Source organism: Vanessa atalanta, chromosome 15, assembly GCF_905147765.1.
Source record: "Vanessa atalanta chromosome 15, ilVanAtal1.2, whole genome shotgun sequence".
Lineage (NCBI taxonomy): Eukaryota > Metazoa > Arthropoda > Insecta > Lepidoptera > Nymphalidae > Vanessa > Vanessa atalanta.
Window position 1 is genome coordinate 11,861,947 of NC_061885.1, and position 26,505 is coordinate 11,888,451.

Consider the following 26,505-nt stretch of genomic DNA (forward strand, 5'->3'; position numbering starts at 1 on the left):
GGTATTTATTTCCAAATTTAACTTCGTATTTTGACAACATGTGCTGTGTATTAAACAAATCCCTGTTGCTCTTGCAGGTATAGAAACTATGATTTGGTTGCATTTAGTACTTTAAATGTATCACAGATTCTTTTATATTCTTCTCGTCTATAATATTATGTTGGATTTATTTAAAAGTAAATCAACAAATGCAATAAATCATACCCGTAATTTGAGAGAAATAATAAAATATGAACTAAATTAAAATTTTACGAATAATGGCGCATTTAATTATATTCTTAATAAACCTGCAATATTTGCATACTGTAAATTTATATATTATAATAAATTATGAACAAATATTACTTTTTAAGTATTTCATCGAATAATTATTTGTACTATATGTATTGGCTTGCATTTTTTTTAATTAAAAAAACAATAACAGTATAAACACAAAGTCACAAAATACAACCGTTATTACAATCAGCCGGACCTATTTGCTATGTGACATAATGCGTATTGGCGACATTTTACAACAGGTCAACGTACTCATCCATTCAAACCTTAACTTTTAAAATATTCAAATGAATTCGAGCCATATCACAATAGTTACAAGGTTAATTTTTGTATGAATTAAATAAATATTAATCAAGTAGACGATACATAAATCGAAGCGAGCTCCCTAAAGTATCATAGTATCGGATTAACAACTCTAAACGTACGGACGATATCGTACTTGGATGTGTTAATTCAACGGAGAAAATGATAGGATTTTAGGGTTCCTTATATGAAAATAAATATTCGATGTGATTTAAATATGAGTACATTTCGTAGACTGAAAACATAACATTCGATAAAAGTTAAAAATGCTGCCACTTTTATTAAGAATGTCATAAATTGGCAGTGCATTACCCGGATTAAAACCTATTTGTAATACCACAGGTACTAATAGATGACTCATTATATCGTTCATGCTTTCAATCAGCATTCAAAAACACCGAGCATTGTTTTTTAGAAGAATAAATACTAGTAAAAATAATTTTGAATAGTCCTACGTGTTCATTATTATCAAATAACATTTTAAATTTGGAAACATTTTATTTTTTTATTTTTTTCATTTATACGTGATAAAAGTAGAATATTATGAGCTTAACCCGCGCAAATACATGTCATAATAAAATAAAGGTAATACTAAAAAAGTCTTCCCAATCATAATTTGTGTGCTAATATTTATCGAATAACATTTAAAATTTACAATGTTTTTTTTTAGTAAAAACTTCATTATGTACGATATTATACTAATTCTAGTACTAATTGAACTTGCGTGCGATTTTTCTATCAGTTATGTTATTTATTACAAATGGGTGGTTTAAATTTTCTATGTACGCAAATGTAGAGTCCCACAAGTGAGCTAAGGTCTCTTACCATCTTTACGGTGAGTTCACAACTTAATATCTTACGCTTACTCCATTTCACAGACATTCCTCTAACTCACATGTAGGTTTCCTCGCAATATTTTCTTTCATCACCGAACACAAAATAAAATAATCATATATCAACTCAGTGGTACCCGGATTTGAATCCACGATCTACATTTGAGTTACACGTGTTCCAATCACAAGGCCATCTCAGTACTTCATCATTTCATTATAATATTAACAATAAAATTAAAATATTTAATATCAATTATATGAAACACACTTGACCGTCGAACTAAACTAATAAATATTAAAAAAAGGTCCGTTATTCAATACCGACCACCACTATCTTGTACCGACGTATTTAGGTACAGTCGGCCTAATAAATATGCTGGTAGAGTCAAACTAATAAATTTATTGTAAAATTAAGACGTATGAACGAGATCTAATCTTCTCCTGTGATTTATGTAACGGGGATATTTTTTTTTTTAAATGAATGTTGACTCTATTAGGCAAACGTGATCTGTTCTCTTTGATATTATATAGAAATACTTTAATCTTTAAAAATAATGATTAATTGTTATTCATTTGATAGCTAATATATGGATGTTTGTAAAGAGAATTTGGTAAATAGTTGTTACGCTATATATTAGAGAATCACGTTAAATTTATAAATCAAATGTTCACATGAACAGCCTGTATATTTTCCACTACTGGTTTAAGGCCTCTTCTACCTTTGAGGAGAACGTTAGAAGCACAATTCCACCAGGCTACTCCAATGCTTTCATAGTGGTGTTTTCATAGTGTTGGACCCGCAATCATCGGTTAAGATTACGCGTTCTAACCACTGGGCCATCTCGGCTCAATCAAATGTTTAATAGATTAATAATATCGATAAGTTACTATATATATATTACTATAGACCAGGTCACCTATTATATATTAACAACCATTTTTAATAGACTCAATAATATTTTTAACAACAATGTAATTGGATGAGTTAAACTATTAAATAAATGATTATTAATTGCACTAATCTTACGATTATATAAAAATAGTTTCCATATTTCTGTATCAAAATTAATTGTATTATTTGGTATGTGGTTACTAGAAGCTTACTCTAGCTTTTGGTGTAGCGATGTTAAGTGTCACAAAAGATTTCTTAAACTCTTGATATATAATTGTTTGAAATATTGTTGTCTGTTTGTGTTATATTTTTTTAGGTCCGAATACTAACAAAAGATGATGTGTTGATGTTTCAAGTATTAATAAAGTGTACATTGTCATACTTATCGCCAATACACATTTGTCTAAGATAATCTATAAAACTTACTTCACTACACTAAAATAATGCAGGTTGCTAGATATTTTTATAAAAGTAAAGCCTGTAACTATACCACTACTGGACTGAGGCCTCCTCTCGCTTTTGTGGAGATCTGAGAGCCTACTACAAGCTGCTCCAATGCGCATTGGTGGATACATGTGGTAGAATTTCATTGAAATTACACACATGCAGGTTTCCTAGAAATTATAAACACAAATTAAGCACATAAATAATTCATCGATGCCTGGGTTTGAACCCACAGTCAGCGATTAAGATACATGCGTTGTAATTCCATTCCCATTCCTATATTTTCCTTAGTCGTCGAAAACGAGAAGTCTAACAAACGTCTTTATCACTCAAAAGTACTCACCTAGATGATGTAAAAATACGTCAATATAATATAAAATAATATTATATATTAGAACAATACCTAATATAAGCATATATTTTAGTAAGTATGTAAGTATTCAACACTATTATTTCCAAGAGTATTTTTTTATTATTAGTAATACTAAAAAACTAACAGTAAATTTCTATAAGTTATCTCGTAACGGTAAGAGTAGTGCCGTAAGGATAAAAAAAACTGACGTCACGGGGCAGGGACGGACCGACCCTTTCCTAAAAACATACCGTTCGAAACACTTAGGAAGCTGGTCGTAAAACAATTTGCGCGATGCCGTTTTGCGCAAAATTTCTTTTCAAGGAAACACTCTCTATACGTGTCGGCGTACTTTTGCAAAATTTTTTTTATTACTTTTACTAATTGTCCGTTTAACGGGTGAGTTTTTTTCATTTGGATATATTTGAATTGTTTTATTTTATTGATTATGAGTGCAATTTTTTAAGAAAGTTTCGTAACTAAAAAGTTTTAGTATATCGGTCTTAATTAGTTTATTGTTAACTTATGTACAAACAATGACCTGTGAAACTTCGTTATGGGATTTTATTGACTAAACAGGATTTTATTCTTTTATTCCATCGCCCGATATATTACAGATTTTTAGATCAGATGTTGTATTTTTTTTTTTATATTATTATTATACCTATTACATCGGAGCCCAAATTTGATAGAGTAACTAATTTTTGCAGAGAGTGTGTTTCTGAACGTATTATGTGTGTATCAACTTTACCAATATAATACAAGCAATGAAGACAATTCAAGTTCGTAACGTTCGTGAGTTCTTAAGTATTTCTCAATTACTTGGTGGATGGACTTTGTGCAAGCCAGTCTACTGCCATACATATATATTAGTATTGTTGTATTCCAGTTTAATGGGTGAGAAAGCCAGAGTAACTATAGGAACAAGAGACATGACATTGGTTCTATCTGTTCCCAAGATTAGTGGCGCATTGGCGATGTAAGGAATGATTCACTTTTTTACGGTGCACATGTCATTGTTCTATTTGTCCGACCACCTGTACAAAAAAACTTAAAAAATAATTTTGTCTTTGGCGAAAGACACAAAACGTAAAATAGTTATGGCGTTTTTCATTCGAAAAATTGTGTCAATATTAAAAAGCTGTTTGGTTTTTCTGACACTACTTCCTTTAATTATTTATCTTATATAAATTAGGCTGTGATTTTATTCCCGTCCTTCGGTTTGTAAGTAAAGTCGTTTATTCTGGATCTTGTAGTACACCAAACGTATGGATTTGATTTTCTATAAGATTATGTAGGTGAAAGGATAGACAATGAACATGTATATGCGAAGAAAAATGTGCCCTAAAACATATTTAGCACAGTCGGCTGCTCTTGAAAGTTCCAAATTTGAAATTAATAAACATTTGAAACTGTGTAGAAGTCTTGGTTCCATATTAATATGTTTATATGATATGTCTTATGTACATGAGTTCAAAACGTTTACTTAAAGAAGTGGCAGTGTTAAAGACAGTATGATAGGTTTTGCATCATTTGTAAAAAATACATTATTGAAAAAAGACATATTATTGAACACATGATTATAGAGATGATAATAAAGTGTGGATCTACTTGTTGAATTTCAGGCAGGATAAATTATATATACATATAATTGTATTTAATAAGATAACTTTGTACTTCAAATTATGGAAAAGGCTAACGACTGAGTTTACCGGTTCGGAATATAGATTCTACTACGGTGGTAGCTTCATTTAATATAGTTTTGTAAAATGACGATACAAAGGAGCTTGCAAAAGCCTTCTTGAATAAAGTTTATTTTGATTTGATTTTTTTTGATTCAATTGTTACATAAGTATAAAATGTATAGTATAATGCAATGGGTATATAACATTTTGTGTGGGAATAGAATTATTGCACAACATATAAAGTACTGTGCACAATAAAGAATAAATAAAATAATAACATATATATATATATATATATATATATATATATATATATATATATATATATATATAAGTCTAATTTATTGTACCTTTAGAAATATGTTAATAATATAATATGAATACAATAAAGGCAATTAATATAACTTTACCCATAGGTAAATTATAATAGTTAATTGTCTGAATATTTAATAAAATGTCTATAAGTAACTAGAACTAATGTCTATGTACCAATTGATCAAGATGGCTTCTTATGTACTTATTTACATATAAACAATTGTACATATATAAATTTTATCCTGACATAATGTGTAATGGTCAATGTTTACACTAACACACATACATACATATTATAAGATTTAAAATGTAATTGTATTTTTCTTTATATTTTTGAAATTTAGAACTACATACGCAGTGATGATTTATTATTAGATATAACATAGACACACAGATACAAAAGCCATTGTCCGAAATTTCGATTTCGAAATGATTAAATTAAAAAACAAATTTCATGTTCGACAATAAAAAAAAAAAAAAACAAATTTTCCTTTCTTTAATAGATATTATAGATAATTTACGAAAATTAATGCTTATGGCCTCTTCTTTGTTCTTATTTTGAACTTTATTTTGAAGCAATATGTCATTACGAAATGACACGAAAAAACAAGCAAGTCAATACAAGATATTTTAATAGTTTTAAAAATATTATTTAGTTTTACAGAATATACAGTTTTAATATAAAATGAAAATAATTTAAATGAATATATTTTTACAACTCGATCTCTAAGACTTAAAGACAATAGCCATCGAAATGCAGGCAATAAAATCATCCTTACACAGATCTAAGCTCGCTATCAATGTATGGTTTCATTAATGTGTTAAAGTTCAAGCTCCCCACCACAAACCATAACGCACGAGTATTAGAAAGAGGGACGGGCATACATCGAAAACTATTCGAATGAAAGAGACAAGTATATAGATAGAAGGTACGGTAGAGACACACCACGCCCCTTCAACGATCAGCTCGCCGTGTCCACCTCTGAATGCATTCGTGCGCGCGCGCCGCCGAAGCAACACGTTCTGTGTTCGAATTTAGAAATGAATTTTATGAAAAAGCGTGTTTTTAAAAATACGCGTGTTTAGAAATGAACGTATTTGCACCGCTATTAGCGCGAGCTGAGAAAGTTATTTAGGTTGAGTTTTCAGTTAGTTATGTTTGAACAACGAAAGTGACTGTGATCTCTGAAAACATTATCGGTTTCAGCGAAGCCGTGACGCTTGTGTAACTAACTGTGAGTGATTGTGGAATTATTGGTTTTTGTTTACACCAAAGATACTAAGGTAAGTCAGATATATAATGTTAATTATTGAAGGGTCTTTATTGGGCTAAAACATTTTTCAAAAGATTTTAAAGGATGTTTTTATTTATTTATACAAAGAAATCTAAATAATAAAATTATATCAAATATATTTTTCACATAATATACATGTTAAAAAAATATTATAATTACGTATGTAGTAAATGCATTTCATATAATTAATTTATAAATAATTATAGCACTCTACGTGCCCTATTAAAATTAATACATCACAATAACTTGATACATAAATAAAATCATTGTATAATTATTGAAATGAACTATCATCTAAAATATATAACTCAACACAGTATCTACAACAATTGAAAATGTACACACATAATAAAACACACATCACATAAACAAATAGCACGTACGAAGAGAGCAAGGGTTTTAGTAAAATATGCACGAAAGGTGTTTTAGTAAAATATGCACCAAAAACATGTTACTTACTAAACGATAAAATAAATTTATATATATTTAATCTCCTAAGTTAATATAATTATGAAAGAGGGCTTAAAAATGTATAATCTCAATACAATATAGCGTAAAGTAAACCCTTTTGCAGTGACTAAGAGTTATCCCTATAAAAGACTTAAACGCGCTACTAATCCTTCATTTTGTTTTAAAAACTTTCTTATTCAGTAACTAATCCTATTAATATTTAAACTATTTAAAGTATTCAGTAAACTTAAGAACATAAACCTACGTTTTAAGTAATGAGAGATAATCGTAGATTAAATTAGAAGTTAATTTCACTAGAAAAAATATAATATATGTTTATTTATTATTGCTAATGTTAGGGTACTAGAAAAAAATGATATTATTTTAAATGATATATATTTGAAGATTGTCATTAATAAGCACGTGGAAATGTATTTTTTTATAAATTATAGTAGCTAATAAAATTCCGTATTAATTATGAATACTTTGGAAGGAAATAAACATAACTAGAGGATTATGCTCAAGTACACATTTAAGTTTAACACACATATGTTATTTATTTTTTAAATAAATAAATTATTTATATGTACTTTAAATTAACACAATCGTCATTATTCTTATTAAAAATAATAATTCTAAGGTAAAGACATAATTGAGTCTAATTTTATGAAGACAACATCAGCAGAGTGAATAAACTATATACTTTTTAGTTTAAACATAATTATTGTAAGCAAGTTTATTATTAAAATAAAGATTTGATATTCCGGTATCGCATCATAATTCCAGAAATCTTTTTCAACTTTATTTTAGGTTAACGCTTATTACCTTAATAAAAATAAATTTTAAAAATATTGAACACACGTGAAACTGATCTGTTCGCAGTTTCTTTCGATCTCTCTTAATAATTTCACGGCATTCAATATTTCATCAATTACGAATAAGTATTAAGTAAGAACAATATAATACTTTTAACTTTAGTTTAGTAGGTCCATATTAAAAGACATATTCGAAACTCTTTCAGAACAATTAATGTTAACTGAGGTAAACGCTAATCGTAGCGTCGCGCGTCGCGTTGAATTGTAATCAGCTAAGAATAACACAAAGTACTTTAATCAATAATTAAACCACGTAATACTTAATATAAAAGGCTATTCATCTCTTCAATAAAATTAAACGTTTTTACATATATTTATTTATAGATCCACGGTCGACAAAATAAAAAAAGTATTAACTCTACAACTCTACAACTACTCATTCAATATATTAGAAGCAATACTCTTTTTTCGCTCTTTATTCGCATACAATTTATTGTATTATCTTTTAGTAATATAATTTAAAATATTATCGTTCCGTTTGTTGGTACCAACGTTGTATTTTTCTCTTTCATTATTTTTTTATCGCTACAGATATCTTAGTATCTACAGTCGTTTTTTTTTAATCTTTCTCTTGCCCTTTAACCAATCCTAGAAAATAAACGAAATAAAATAATCAGTTCGAACGTATTATCCAATTACAGTAAAGTAGAAGTTAGAAAACTTTTCTTTCTAATTGTATTGTTGTATAATAAATAAAACTGTGATATATGTCGTCGAAACGTCTACTTGTATTATCTTGGCTCAATCCAAAAAACTTGAGCACGCGATTGAATGAATGTTCTCTACCTTAAAATATTGAATAACAATTAATTCATACACAAGTACAGCAGCGACCCATTTAATAATCAATTGAACAATTGACCATTATGTTCGTAATAGTACAAGTTATTAAAAAAAACAACGATAAAAACGATATTAATGCACACAATAACGTCCGTGGGAGAAATTCCCACGTGGTTAAATGATATGACACAAAAACTGTGTGTCATTCGTGCCTCAGGCTTAAACATGTAATGAGCGTGGAGACGTAACACAATAACGATTGTTGGAAAACATTAGAACAACTCGGAGATAACGCGAATATATGACGGTTCGCTAAATTATGGCAGGTGACGCAGGTCAGATCCGAGATTAATTCAGCTCCTTAGCCAAGGATATTGCGAAGAAGCCGAAGATTTGATTGTTTAATTGTTAATCTTTGGGAATTTAATTATATATGCATAATAAGAACTTTATATATAGAACTGTGCAATAAATAAATTTAAATTATTTTTGTAGCTACAAGTCCAGACAGCTTAGAATTTAATTAAAGACAATAGAGTTGATATATTCACATTTTTTTTTTACGCGAATCTAAAAATAATACTTAAATATTCAACCTATCATAATATTCTGATACATTTATTCTGAAAGGAACAAATGTCACTATATAAAATATAAAAATCAGCATTCTTTATAACATATTGACAATAATTTATAAAATATATTATAATTAATAATAAAAAAAAAACATTTGTAATATTTTGTTTGTGTAAATATTATCCATATAAATGTATAATCATTTTATCGTCGCATCATATACATCTGAAACGATTGGATGTAACTCGTTATGTCGATACCTTACGGATGTAATGGTTATCATTATATACCTACAATCCTTTTAATATGTATTAAGTAAAAAAACCGTGTATCTAAATATAAGTTAAACATCAATATGTTGAAGTGATAAACAAAGACATAAGTATTCTTCAAATAGAGTCTCAAAAGTCCTTTTAACTAACAGTGATCAGTTAATACTTTCTCGTTTAAAATTAGCACGCAATCCATCATTGTCAAACGTTTAGGAACAGTGACGAAATCTTTTGTGAGAGAAATACTAATTACAGACAATTATCTACAAATTAATAGCTTACCCCATTGCATCAACTTCCGAACGCCATACAAACTGTCGCAATTGTAAGATTTAACCTTTTGATTGTTAAGAAACGAGATCTCGAATCGTAATATCTTGCTTTATATTTAATCTGTTACTTTTGATATAAACGTTCGATTTTATAAACTATATTCATATAAAATATACGGTATTATCAAAATCAATGAGTTCTATATTCAAGTCGACTCTATGTGAACATTTAAATTATCATATTAACATAATTAAAAATAAAACGTAAGGTTTCATGTTTGGAATTCAAACTCTACTACAGTTACTCTCTTTCCCAAATCTAATAGGTATATTCCTATATATACGAATAAATTATACAAATAATAACAATAAACGTCACCTTGATGCGTTCGATCTGTGCATATGGGAACTTACTCTTCCTTACTCAGAAAAGTTAGTAAAATCTTTATCTTGTGCCTAAACACACCATTGCACTCTATAAAACGTCCTGCTCAACTGCATCATCTATAAATATAAAGGTATGATAAAACTTCGACATTTAATGTCTTTGTTTGTACTACAAGTAATAAAAATAAAATTGAAACGTCAAAATAACTATTTATTTTTACATTTGATAACTCGACTTGATAAGCCACTCGCGTGACCAACATAACAAGACCTATTATTACACTACGTATATACTAAACATAATATATTAGCAATAAATATAACTTATAAAAAAATTAACGAAAAATAGTGTTATATTAAATAGATGTTACATTAACAGCAACTTTTCATAAAAAAAAAACAGTCAAATTAAAAGTATTAGAATAACATAAATCACCTGACCACTTCATTATTACGACATTAGATTCCAGTCGAAGAAATAAATTCTTTAGTAACATGTCTCGAATTAATTACGTGTTAAATTACAAATAGAGTTAACGAGAAATTTGATACTGATACAATAAATTTGACTATAAGGAGAATTATCGTATAAATCCACTACATTAAAATTATCAAATTTATTCGGTACATTTATGCTAGCGTTGTCACTTGGATTTACTTACTTACGTTCAGTTCATTCTATTCCAACGTAATTAGAATTCAGTCGTTTGGACGTAATGTGTCAGCTATGCCAGCATAACTATTTACAATACCATGAGGTTTTTAAATTAAGTATCGTTATTTGCTTTGGGGAGAACGTGTTCTAGAGTGGAGACCGAGCCTCGGCAAACGTAGTGTAGGACGTCCTCTGGCACGATGGAGTGACGATTTGCGCAAGACGGCTGGCAGTAGCTGGATGCGAGTTGCCGAAGAAAGACCACAGTAGCATGAATTTGGAGAGGCCTATGTCATTAAGTACATTTTAATTCGTATCGTAAATACTTAGGAAAATATCAGTATAATCACGGCATTCATTCGCATGTAAGACAAAGAAATATTAAAATTCTGGTTATAATTATTTGGTCTAATATTATTACATGTTTTACAAAAAATCTAAGTATAATATTACTATTAAAGCTCGGTGTACAAATATTTTTGTACTCACCTGTCCGGTTTAAATAGGTGAGTGAGTCAGTGTAATAACAGACGCAGCACATTATTCGTATACCTTCGTTAAAAAACTAAAAATAAGTAAGTGCGATATTTTTATCATCTATAGATATATATTTTTTTAAATATTGAATTGAAACCAACTGCTCTACGAGTAACATACTGAGACAGGTATCTACGCTCTACGTCAACTCGTTATCGGCCTGTCGCATCAGGTTCACACCACACTTACGCGATATTCCATTTAATATTATAATGATAATTGTTTAATTATGTATGTCATCTTAAACATCTAGTAAACCTTGTGAAACAACAGTGGTCTAACTTGTACCCCTTGTAAAGGCTGACTGGTTGCATTTTAAATTGACAGTATAATATGCAATTTTATTTATTTCAAGATACGTTCATAGTTGTGCTATGTCCACATCTGAGTAGATACCAACAAACTACAGTTTAAAATGAACCAGCCTTTATATCTTATTAACTACAGTAGAAGGAATAACACTATTATGTGGTATTTTATATTTCATTTACAGTACCTAGTTTTAATTTTTAAACCAAATATAATTAAATTCTTATGTAAATAATTCTTACATAAATAAATATTCTATTTATGTTTTTAAACTCTTTCAAACATGCAAACGAAGTCTAGTCTCATGAAACAAACATTAGGGCGCCATAAAATCATACAAGTCAAGTCGAAATCATCGATTGTATGCAACTTTACAGCGGTGATTATAATTTTATGTCCCATGTCTCTGCATGAGAATCTTCCGGGTGGTTAACATTGGTACACTGGTACACTGAAAAGTACAAAACACGGCAAAATGGATACAACTTCATTCGGACGGAGTCGTGCTCTGTCGTGAGCGCTCGGAGAGGTTAACACGATACACCCTATTCGGCTTGTCTAGTTAGGCAGGCTACAGACTTTACTACTTTCAACAATTTTAATAATAAACAAATTCCAATATCAATCGTTTTTATTACATTAATAATTTTCTTACAATTCAAATATTTATTGAGAGCCGTGATGACCCAGTGGTTAGAACGCATGCGTCATAATTATTACCAATATTTGAGCAGTGTGCTGGAATAAAAACCATTTCCATTCTAAACCTCCTCTAAAGAAGAGGAAATCTGAAGTCTGCAATGGAACATCTACTGGCTCTTACTTGATACTTTAAAATATGATACATTATCGAAGTATACTTTATTTCTCTCATTTCAATCACCTTTGAATCGTTATATTACATGGATATTGCGAAAAACAATTACTCTAGAAACTCCTTTTTTAGGGATTATGTAATTAATCATAACGATTAGTAAATAAACTTTTATTCAAAGTTTTAATTTGTAAGATTATTCAAGTTATATACATGAATTTGATTCGAAATTCAGCTGAAATCAACACGCATGATAATTATAGAAATGAAAGTATATTTTAAATATTTATATATTTACGGTTTGTTTGAATTAGTATTACATGAATAAAATAAATATTTCTTCCTGTTCCTTTCTTTCAAGTGAATGTTCAAATTTAATTATTTTTTTAAATTGCTTTTAACGCTTAGGTAAAATTAAGTAATCCTTGTACGAACACCCTTAAATCGTATACATGAACGACATTCTTGTTTACGATGCGAAAGCACTTACATTTTATTGGGACTTCGTGATGTCCCCACAATATAAGCGTCATTTATCAAATATTGATGCTATTATAGACAATATTACTTAAGTCTAAAAGCCAAATTTGTATAATGTTTCAATACGCGCATAATTTTGCTATAAACTAACATTTTAACTGAAAGTTTAACCGACTCTACATTGGCATGAAAACGACTAAATATTTATTGAACGTAATAAAATACGATACTCCTTTTCTCTGTTATTATACTTACCTTTTATCTTTATCTTTAAATATAGAAAGTCAATATATATATTTTCGAAATATAAAATACTGGTAATCCACACGAGAGTACTATTTAGCATAGATATAAATTTATAACTCTACAATTATTTTACTCACACAATTGAAAATCATTCTGAATTTCAATGAAACACAGGATATTTATATTTCACAGTGATCTGTATAAACATGAATAAAACAAATATAATATATAATTGTGAGATATATGTATATGTGTTTTAAAACGAAGTTTCTTGCCGGTTCTTTTCAGTGGACTAAAGAAGAAGTTTTTTTTAAATATTTCTATTTAAATTAATGAACCATTAAAAGACTCAGATCTCAATAAAACAATGATATAAACTAGTCTTAAAAAATGGGAATGTTCTATAAAAAACAAACTTTAATTATCATTTCATCATCAAATCAATACGTCGTTTAACTGTATTTATTAACAATTCCTCGTTCATTAAACACAAGACACGTGACCTCGGGTCAATAAACAATCAACCTGACAAGCTGACAACGTTCACTAATTAATATCACACGTCATTAAACAATACTATTAGTAAAACATCATTAGTTTTTTTTATCCGAACCACTCACCCCCAAGTAGCGTGTAAGAGTTTATATATCATCAATTACAATAGCGTCAGTGTTAACGACTATTAATTTTAATTAAATCGAATCGTAACTTATTATGAAACGGTACAAGTCAACTACGGATTGGTAGCTATGTTTTTAATATTGAAAACGTTTTTAAATGCTAGCTCCTTCCTGCGACTTCGTTCATTACATTTATTCCTCTCTTAGATCATTTGCTTTTCCGTCATCAGAGTAATTTATAAAGGTTTGATGGTTTCTGTATTTATAATATTATTTTCAAAATGTCATTTGAATGAATTCGTTTTAGAGGCGTTATGGATGACGGATCGATGTTAGATCTTTTGAGATGGTATAATTCTTGTTTTATAAATCGGTTAATATGAGAAAAACATTACTAAAAAAATAAAATACTCAAATACCAAGTGACTTATTATTTTAACAGAAATTAAGAATAGCGATTCGACAGACGTTAGTCGAACTCACTCGTACCTTGTACCACAAGTCACAATTATTTAAAGATGATTTCTATCATTCCGTTCGGATGACCCCTTGCATCACTCACCAAACTCTAATTACAGTGTAGCGAAAATTCGATGGTACCCAACAAACTTACGTTTACGACTGGCGATGTATGAGTGACCCAGAAATGTTTAACTTTCTTCCAACACCAGCTGCATTAATAACTTTGCGAGATACGTTGATATTTAATCTGTCAATGTTTCCGTTGACAGACTTGTTATTGCGTTGCATACTTTTTTAATTTTAAGTAATTGTGTTTTTTTTTAAGTTCAAATGTCAGTCAATATATCCATATATAAATGGATGTTCGCTTATATCTATTTGAGATTAATATACTGCATCGTTTGACCGATTCCCACGAAAGTTGACTAATATATATTTTTAATGTGGTAACTCGCCGTTAGATGGCGCTCATCAACTTCTGAATCGTTTGACCGATCGACATGATAATTAACAGTTGTTGTGTATATTTTCCTAATATTATAAAGAGGAACTTATTTGTTCGACTTTCGTAATAAAACGTCAGTCTGGATCATTTTTAATGAAATACGACAGAGATTTAATAAAGGCTTTATTCTATTTTAAATGACTGGTATAAGTGACATGGTGGTAGTCGCCTCTACTAGATATTGGCACAATAACAAATATTAGAAATCCCTAAGCCCTTACGTCGTTAATAAGTCATCAACATTCTAAAATAAAATGTTTTGTCCTTTGTGTCTGCAGTTAAATGCATATTTTAACATATGACAGAATCAAAGAATCAAACTTACGACTTTCAAGTCTGTTTTTAACACAATACCATTAACATACAGAGGGAACATTTTTTCAATATTTAATTTATGATTTCATGTATATAACGATGTATATATAAAATTATAATGAACATAACAATTCCGTTTATATATCATAAACAACAATTTTAAAGCTTTTGAAGTTTATAAATTATCTTTGAAATAAGTTGCGTAACAAGTCTTTATGAGAAACTTTTTTGATTTATGACAACTTTTTATGAATTTGAGATAATAAATAAAACACGACATGATGTAATCCATTGAAATTGTCAATGTCTGTAAGTTTTTCAGCTACGCGTTATGTATCCTGCTCGCGATGATTGGCGCCGTAAAGTCTACAATTGCATATTAAAAGCGCTTTTACAGCCAACGACATATAACGCATACGACTTGTCGTAATAAGTAACAATATTTACGACTATATTTTTAAGAATTTTCGGAAACAAAAGTCTGTTATAAATAATTTACTTAGTGCTAGAACCTTAGGAAGGCATGTCTGGGTAGATTAACAAGTATTGTTGTAACCAGTATGTATTGTGAAACCCTCACCCAGTGTAACTACAGGCACAAGGGAAATAACATCTTAGTTTTCTAGGTTCGTGGCGTAAGATTGGTTAGTTTTTCTTACAACGCCAATGTACATGTCTATGGGCGATGGTAACCAGTCACCATCAGATGCCCCTTTACCGCCTATCTATATTAAAGAATATAATTTATAGAAACTAATAATTTTGTTTTCGCTTTCGTAACATATTTGTATATTTAAATAGTAGCGTTTCTTATACTCCACGTCTGTATCTCGTTATACTTATGCAGGTGTAATGATTTTATCAAAGTAGGAACATATTTTTATAATAAAATTAATTATTATGTGATACACGTGAGCAATTAAAATTGTGTTCGTAAAATGTTACATTATGATTAAACATTGTAAACTTTTGCAATAAATGCATACAAAGTAACGTATTTATTTGCGTTTAAATATATATAATAGTTAAAAACGACATATAGTTATCTTTATTATATGTTAATATTCTATTAATTTGAATCAACGATGTGCAAACTAGCATAACATACATGGCATAGCAACATCACTTAGACATAAAAATTACGCAATTAACATACAATTTAAAATAGTAATATCAACTTTAAAACCAATTAAGAAGTAACGTAGTTCTATATTTAGTCGAAAAAATATAGTAAATATATTCTGAGCATTTTAATTTTAATATAATTATAGAATCGTAATTTAAAAATAAACGGATGTAAATAAGTTAGGCTTCTATTAATGACGTTGTTTCTCAAAGGTTCAGAAATTTAGAGTAAAAAATGCTAATGCTTCAAAAATGTTTATTAAACGGATTTTACTACTTTTATAAATCTAATTAAGTATTACAACCGCAATCATATGAAATTACGGTAAAGTATTCTTTGAATTTATTTTTTAATTATTTATATAACCATGTTATAGATAAAACCCAATAATAACTTTAAATTTGTAGAATACAATAATGTTAACTGGCAGGAGAGCTGAGATGGCCCAGTGGTTAGAACGCGTGCATCTTAACCGATGATTTCGGGTTCAAACCCAGGCAGGCACCACTGAAATTTCATGTGCTTAATTTGTGTTTATAATACATCTCGTCCTCGGCGGTGAAGGAAAACATCGTGAGGAAACCTGCATGTGTCTAATTTCAACGAAATTCTGCCACATGTGTATTCCGCCAACCCGCATTGAAGCAGCGTGGTGGAATATGCTCCAAACCTTCTCCTCAAAGGGAGAGGAGGCCTTTATCCCAGCAGTGGGACATTTACGGGCTGCTAATGTATGTAATGTCCTAATGTAATAACGTTGATCATTATTCTGAACGGTTTCGACCCCGACGTTCGGACAGCAGCACTAATACAAGCGTCTTTAAGAAAAAAGAGCATTCCATCGAGCCAAGTAGTATTACACTATCAAATACCAGACCCTGCGCCTCTATTGAAATTTCCTGGACGAAAATAAATAATAACTTCTGGGATTTGAATTCAGAACTTAAATCTGCATCATTAACGCTAGTCACAAGACCAACGAGGTAGAATAATGTAGTCATGTTTCAAAATTAAAAGGGCATGTACCGCAATCGGTCATTATGTAATTTGCAAGAACCCGTTACGTGCAAAACATATTAGAAGGCGAGCCGTAAAAGAAAATCGTATCGGTCACGCGTCGCATCAAGACGACACACACAAACGTAATAAATAGCAATAACTCGAGTGACATTCGCTATAGAAATTCAATTTTACGACCGCCTCGTGTCGTCTCGTCTATGATTGATTTTCACAAATAACACCTGACCATATTGTTCTGTCAGTCCAACGAGATTACGCCGCAATGAATTCGAAGCGAATCTCCGATTTCTATTCCTAGTATATAATATACTGATATTAATTTTGAAACACGTGTCTCGGAATAGGCTTTTATATACGACGTGCGACGCCCGGTAACGCAATGTGTGCTGAATTGAAATACTCATTGTATGTCATTCTAGTCAATTTATTTCATTATGTTCGATGTTTAATCAAACTACACGGTTATATCATTAAACTTAATGTGCATAGAGCTTACTGCAACGCAAACATGTATGTATATGACGAAATTGTTTTAAAATTATTCCGTTATTTATCGACAATTTTATGACAAATTACATTATATAAACACAAGTTGCTTGTGGAATACTTCGTGTATATTGAGTATGGAATTTGTATACTCTATACTGTATCTGGTGTGAATACAATTATTTTTACATTATCAATGAATGTTTATTGAAATGTCACATATTTTAAGTCCTAATATAGAGTAGTTGAAATACAGATCATTCCAAGTAGATTTAAGTAACTATGTCAATCAATTTCCACAAATATATAACATACAAAAACCGCTTTTAATTTATTTACATATTCATATATCGTTTAATTCGTAGTAATAGTAAGATACTATAAAGAGTAATAATATAATTACCAAGCAGCGAGTAATGTGCAGTAATTAAACGTAACAATGGTACCACTACGTCACACCGAGACGTACCGTCGTAATTACAGACATGCAAGATCAAGGTGTTACGCGGCGAAGTAGAAGGAATCTTAATGTAACTATTCTAATATTGTCAAGAAAATCTATTAACTTAAACAGTTCTCTATTAAATTATTTATAATAATTTTACATTTTTATTGCCGACATTTGTTTAATAAATACTTATATTAAACGTAACAATTATAGTACTGATTAACTTATAGAATACTTCTATATTTATAGAGACTATAATTTTAAAAGATAAATATGATTGCAACGCTTGTAAGTGTAACGTTTACGTTAAACGTTTCTGATACTTTCGCTTTCGTTTTTAATATTTCTTAAACTTAAATTTATTACAAAATATATCATACGTTAAATATTTACTTATTCGTTTGAAAATGCAATCCAACCGAATAACTACCCAAGATTATTCAATACAAACCAAAAATAAACGTCCGTCATTGGTTACAAAAAAATTTACTTAACGCATAAAATTAAGTTTTTTATGCATTTCCATTTCATAATTCGCTAATTTGAACGCATTATAACGCGATGTCACGGTGACGTCGGCGCGTGCGTAACGGCCGTGGATAATTACGAGTAAGATCAAGGTTGCGTTGCGGTGTAAGTGACGGCCGGGAGCGGGCCTCCGGAAATATTACTAATGTATTATACAATTAGTGCACTGTGATTTCTCTTTAATTCCCTTCTACGTGTATTCGTATCTTCAGTTCTTGCACACGTGATCCCTAAGGCAATCCATTCATCTCTTCTTTCTCTTGCTTTATACATATCGTTATTCATATGTATTTTGTTTATTTTCTGCCTCGCACAACCACTCTGTGGAACCAGCTTTCGGCGGCGGTTTTTCTGAACCGATACGACTTGGGAACCTTCAAAAAAAGAGCGTACTCCTTCCTAAAAGGCCGGCAACGCACCTGCAACCCTCCTGGTGTTGCAGATGTCCATGGGCGGTAGTAATCACTTTCCATCAGGTGAGCCTCCTGCAAGTTTGCCCCCTATAACATAAAAAAAAAATGTAACACTCATCGTATTGAGATACTACAAAGATCACGAATAATATTTACGAGAAACAACGACTTATATACAGTGTTCTTAATTTGCCGCTATATCATCTACAATTTCAATTACATCAACCTACAATAACATTACACAGTTGTTTTTAATTCGCGCAACATTTTTAACAGCTTTCTGATGTTCGTCCGTCGTGACCATTGCCTATTATAAGCTTGATTCATTTCCATCTACTTTCCTACCTGTGTACCTGAAAACTACAACTTACATCGGTTTGATTGGTAATAAAATAAACGGTTCGAAAAATTGTTGTCATATAAAATATAAAATCATCTGCGAAGTTATTTTGATGGGTTTATAGAAAAATGTCGAGCATTCTTCTTGTATGTGCAATGCAAAAAAAGTAATTATTTGCACAGATAAATTAAAAAAAATGATTTACGAAAATAAAGACGCAAAAAAAATGGGTCTTAATAAATATATATATATGTCCCGCTTCAGCTTTTGACTTAGTTAGGTAACATAAAAGCCGTGAGAACTGGAGCGATAACTTTTTCACTCTTATCCGTAAACATAATACATTGTTATTACCATTATTACGAACACCGACTTCCACCACTTATTTTCTTGTAGCTTTGAAATTTATATTTTTTTCTATTTCTTTCTCGTAAAATAAAATTGTATTCATATTAAAAACTTTTATTTAAAGTTTTTAATATATAGAAAGCAGTTTGCTTATCTCTAGATATTGATTTCCTATTAACTGACTTATGAAGTCACTAATTACAACAAACATAATACTATGATGATCTTGCTGACGTCATTCATCATCCTGATCACTGTTAGCAAAACACTAACTCCAATTTTATATCTTCAAACCACCTTACTTGAGGATGTCTTCTCTCGTTAATAAAGACCTGACCTGATGAAAGATTATCACTCGCAGCCTCCAAATTCCCTTGCTTATATTCGTTACTATCAGTAATTATTAACAAAACATACTCGTGTTATTTCATTTCGTAATTCAAACAAACAGTTAAACATAGAGTGTAACCGAAATCTTTTAACGGATCGACGCAATATCGTCACTATCAACAATAACCATCTAAAAATCCTGAACACATAATGAGCTAATCGCACCACGACTAACCATAGATTAAACAAAACACGTGCTAACTGATGTTAACCAACATTAAACGATATTAATCGCGTGTTGAAATAGTTCTCAACGAAAATACACCGTGATCAAACAAGCTTAATAAAGTAACTTCGAAATGCAAATATAAAGCTTACAACACCTATTCATCTGTGCATACATGAGACGATATTGTCTTAAGACTTTTTAACGCTCCTTCATGTCTGCGACATTTATTTTTTTTACTATTAATATATCCTATGTAATTCGCATACTGGCAAGTATAATATGATCAGAATTCCAAATTCAAATCAATCAACGATATTTTAGTAGTGATGCGACCAGACATTCGCTCGACAGTCTTGTCTGAGTGTGTGGATAAATCTAGAGGAGATTAAGAGAAAATCGCTTGTAACCACTAAATGTTCAACAGAACAGTTTACACATCAGTTAGTTTATAATTGTGAAATACTCCACGCCGTTCTAGCTTTTAAAAGTGGGAATAAGAGATGAGAATTGCATTAACCGAATCGATTTAAGTGTTAATCTATTATTTATCACCAATTTAATTTGCCTCCAATGAAGAAAATCTATGCCGTAAGCCTTTGTGTTTAGGTCGATTATTGCGTGCACGGAATTATTACGAGAGCAATTTATGCTTCTGGGTGGTGTCAGAATCGACCGTGCCCACAAGTTGTTTTAAAAGCGATTGTAGTGATGAAAGTCGTCTTCGATATAGCTGTGGTCTTTAATATATTAATGGCCTCATATATAAATGTAATACTTAATTATATATCATAAATAAACCCTCCTAAAATTTGTTAGTACTTTTAAAGTAACAGCCCGTTAATCTCCCCCTACTAGGCTAATGCCCCCTTAGCCCTAAATTAAACGATAAATTGTGACCATATGAAATATATGAATAGTATATAATACATAATAGGCAAATTGTCACGCCAATATTTATCACGCACATTATTATAAGTACAAAAACACGATTAAAAGAGTGAAATTTGACAGCGCTCTCATCGTTTGACATTACATAACATTCGTTTTTTTTTTTTGTAAGAATTAAAATGAAATGAAATTCACTAGACATCCTAATGAATAAGTTTGATTGTTATTAATATTTTTACTGTTTTATTTAATTTTAAATAAAAAATATTACATATCTTTTATTAAAACAAACAATACTTCAAATCAACGATACCGGTGTATATAAGTTTAATTACCTCATCTCTGCATTCGGTTCTCACTTGTATTTACCACACGCTAAGTGGCATCTTCGTAATCCAGTAATTAGTACGTCTATGAAACATTCTAATAGAGCCACGACCACACATCATCGAAAAGATTTAACGGTAAACCTCTCAATGTTAAATATTGTGTCTATTTTTGTAATAACCACTAAATCAAAAAATATATTTGATTTAAGTAGATACGAATTAAGCACGTATTGGTTTGTACTTATAAGTTTAATTAAATTTATAGGTACAAACTAATCGAACATCGAAACTTCAACTATGAATAACTTACAGTTCAATCGTCAAAAATATATGTACATATCAATTGTTTACAGTCGAATAAAAACAAATTCCATAAATCAAGAACTATTCTATCAGTTAAAAAATGAAAGTGTAACTTTATAAGTGTAATGTCTAGACATTACAATAATAGCATTACAAAAAAAGTCATCATTAAAAACAAAAACCGTGAACGTAAGTGTATTTATATATATTTTTCTACAGCAATTTGACCCTTCAAAACGAATACCATGGTGATCAAGTATTACATGTACGGACAACATAAAAATTTAACCGTGAAATTAAACCTACGGAGTAATTATTTCTCGTTCTCTCTAATGCCTCTAATTTGATGACTCAATAGTTTTATTGATAAAAATAACGATAGCAAATGTTTGTTTAAAAATTCCACGCTCAATCTTTTTACGTTTTTGGACTAATATTTATTATGTAATATTTAATAACGGTCGTGAAATAATTGTAATTTTTGAATTAATTTTACCATGATCGAGGGTATTCGTTGATTACCCTTTCAAAATGTAAGCGTTAGTTAAAAAAGATTATTTTGTTGATTTATCATTTTTTAATATTAAATATATGTTCAATGATACGTCACAAAATGGTAAACAGATTATATTATACTCAGAAATATTTTACTATTAATGTTTTTTGTTTTATTTAACAAATACGTTTTACTGTTAAAGTACCTGTTGCGTAGGCATAACGTACTTCTATATACGCAAATAAACTGTTCTTATTTAATGAAAATCAATAAATCATACCGGTTTATCAAATTATAATAATATTTACTCAGTAAAATAACACCCATTAAAATATATATTAAAAAAAGAACTTTTACTAGCTGTACAATAGGTCACGAGACCAAATCGGAGATGACCTTTTCATAGCATAATGAAACTTAGCAATTAGGTAATAAAACACATATTTATATAACCGCAATAAGCTGCGGATCGATATGGGTGGCTTATCGACACGCATTTATCTTAAAACAATAACCATTTTAATTCTGTGTGAAATTCGAACTTACTATCACACTTCGAGATGAGAGATAATTTTTTATAGCCTTTGTTTCGACTTACTCGATAAGAGACGCAAAATGATGCTATCTCTTTCATCTCATTGGCGTTGGAAAGGATGTTTATTTGTACTGATAGCATTATATTAAACTTTGTAGCTAGAAAATACTCGTTTAGAAATATGAGAGTGTTTTAACGAAAGATATTTTATATTAAACTCGAATTAAAAGAAATGTCTGTACCTTTTTTCTTTTTGCCAAGTTTTCTTCGTCATTATTTACCTGTGGCACTTTCTGTGCTTATGCTGCTGATAAATTTATTTCAAAAACAGTCACTGTTTACACAAAGTTACCACTTACTCATTATTTTCGATTCCGGGTGACGATTCTTGACAAATATTAACGAAACATCGCCTTCATGTCAATACTAATAAAAATATACATAAAGCAAATTAATTAAATCGCATCGGTTTCGTAATGATAAATTTACCCTATGATAAATTTTAAATAGAGAATAAGCAACGGTAACGCTTCTTCATTGGATATATTATTTACTTCGACGTATTCGGTACATTGTGAGCTGGGGCATTTTTTTTTTTAAATTAATTTGCATTGGGAACATAAAAGTAAAGCCGTAACGGTTAAGTTAACGATATAATCTAAAACATCAAATAAGGAATGGAATAGTAAATATAAGTCAGTATGTAAATTTCCATTATAGGAGATGTATGGCTTGAAATCTCCGACTCGGCTCGTTTTTATGTCTGATTGATCTTGAATCATGTTTTCGTTGACGTGAAAAGGGCTCCGACATTCCTATACCAATAACAAAATCAATGTTTTAGTTCGTAAAGGTATTGAATTAAAATTACTTCATACGAAAGTTTGAAATTATTTTAAAAATTGTAACTGTGTTCCGGTTTTAAGGGTGACTAAGCTCGTGTAATAATAAAAGTTGTCCGGGCAAACATATGACTCCACTCCACCTGATGGTAAGTGGAAGTGGAGTCCATACGCGAATACGACTATTACAGTCAGCTAAGAATGAGCTGCACCAGTCACCCTCGCCATGCCAGCTCGCAGGATGCCTCTTCACGCCTCGTTTGAAGGCACCCAGGTTATAAGAGGAGGGGAACACGTGTGCTGGTAAAGAGTTCCATTTTTTGGCGGTGCGACAAAGAAAAGAGTTGACAAATTTCTTTGTGCGCGATGGAGTCGATGTCACAGTTAGGCGGTGACATCGCGAGCCAGCACGCGTTGATCTGTGAAGGAAGTTTTAAACACTTATCAAGAGCGAGATGTTCATTGAGCATTGAGCATGACATATATAATATATTTAATAAAAATCACAATTTCCAAGTCACAATAATATATTTTCCTCAAAGATACAAATATTGATTTAAAACAAACATCGAAGAGCAAGAAATTTATGTTAAGTGTGTAGTGTTAACATGACTTTCGATACTAAAATGTGGACAAATAAATTATGACTGTATATTGTCCACTCTCACTTGTGTCTCAGGTCACAAGCACCTGCGTTACGTGAAATATTAAAAAGGCAAACATTACGCGAATCCTAACTGAATGTGACAATAACTTTGAATTCACACTGACTGGATGTCTAGTAAAAGTTTTAATGTTCTAATATTAAATGTGAATTATTAAATGTGAAAAAATCAAACGTTTTATAGTAAGTGTTCCGTACCGCCCAGTTTAAGTACACGTGATAGGAAATATTAATCATAATTTTTTTTTTTTTTTCAATTTAATCATAATATTCGCCTTAAATGCCAAATTTGGAAACTCAGACGCTATGTCGCTTTTGCCTGTAATTACACTGGCGTACTCATCACGCAAATTGTGCAGTTTGATTATATATTTTATTTTATATAAGTCAATAAATCAACATCTTTTTTTAAACTGCACTTCATATAAATTAAAATAACATCTTTTAAAATATATCAAACCATACAATTTATCTTTTCACTTTTAGAAGCTAAGGTATATAAATAAGCGATAGTAACTCATCGCGGCATGAGAGACCACCTCGATCCTCTTAAAGACCACCTCAATCCGGTTTTTATGAAAAGGTCCAAATAAGACGTTTGCTTTGGTAAATCGGGCGCACCGCGTAAAAGTAGGTGCTAACACAATCGTTCCGGAATAACGTAATGTGTAGCGCTAAATGATGCTCGACTAGAGACACCAAGCTGTAGTATGTTTTCAACTTTTACTCGTGTTAATAAAATGTCAGAACCTATTACATAACATCCCTAATAGGCTAATATTATTCAGTACAAGTTTTTTTTTCGATTTGTTTTTGTATTTATTTATCTCACAAATATAAATATAGGCAGAAGAAAATAAATTAATAAAAAAAATCTTAAACATATCGCATTATTTAATAAAAAAAATTGAAAATAGATTAACTTTCTGATAAAAATGATTCATGTTAATAGTTTATTCATATTGTTGCTTCGTTGAATGAACGATAAAAATTAATTGTTTTTAATTGTTTTATCTGACCTCCAAGAACAGAACAGTTTGTTAAATTTAAAATAAAAAACCTATTTCGAATAATAACACAAAATTTGAACCATTTATATTTTGAGATATATTTTACTGGTACAATTATCTTTATTAAATAATCCATTGTGAATTCTTTATTAACAAAAAAACAATCATGCCGATTATATTTGAACTAAATACAATTTTGAAATTCGAATACAAATAACGAAGAATAATTATATTCCGACCTTCGTTCTTATGTTACGATTATTATAACAAACTATTTCTTTTTATATATCTAATTTGTGTCTCGCATAACTAAGACTTATTGACCATTACGTGAAATAAGGGAATAGCTTTGTTTTTAGTGACATATTTTTAATCAAAATTAAACCTACGTTAAAATTTTCTTTAAATTTGTCAATAATTATTAATAATATCAATTTACTATTATAAGATTTTTATGAATATAATATTAAAATTTTATTAATTATTAAAAACATCAATTAATATGATAAGATTTTTATAAATGTAACATTAAAATTTTACACTACGGATTTTCACCATAAAATATTATCCTCATCAGTATCCGCATACCATGGTCACCCTACAAAGTGTGTGGCATGTGGCGACCAACAAAAGCCGCTAATACGACCGCTATCAATCCTCATCCGACGTGCTAATTTAGAAACGCGACTTTCCCCGTTCGTGATCATTATCGCTAAGTTTATTGTCTATGATAATATTGAGTCAACCTGTACAATTTATATTTAAACACTCAATTTCGTACATTGGTTTTATTGACCCCATATGTTTATGAATTATATGAACCGATAACGTAAACTGCAGAACACGCTAAACTAAGCAAAAGTGTTACCAAATTTGTTAGGTACAAACTCGCCTAAGTGAGTTTGTATCTAACCAATCTTGTTCACATCATCTTACATAACGTTTTAAACCATATTTTTAATATAATAATTTAAAAAGTATCAGCCTGTATATCTCACTTATTCCACCACCTTGTTCCAATGGGGATTGGTGGAACAAACATGTGGCAGATTTACGAAAATGAGATGAAACATAAATTATGCATATGGAAGCAAATCAATTCTTGTCTGGACCTGAATCCGCAGTCTTCGGTGAAGATTCACGATCTTCAAACACTGAGCCATCTCAGGACGTTATTTATTTAATTAACATAAAATGTTAACAATATAAATGTTAGA

General features: G+C 30.1%; 1 protein-coding gene across 1 annotated transcript in view; it reads left to right on the plus strand.

The window, feature by feature from the left end:
- Nucleotides 1–6,109: 6,109 nt before the first annotated feature.
- The window catches only part of LOC125069280 (knirps-related protein-like), a 61,875-nt gene continuing 41,479 nt past the window's right edge, over nucleotides 6,110–26,505 (plus strand). Inside the window, exon 1 of the mRNA XM_047678715.1 lies at nucleotides 6,110–6,384. The gene's annotated coding sequence lies outside the window, so the exon portion shown is untranslated. The remainder of the gene's footprint in view (nucleotides 6,385–26,505) is intronic.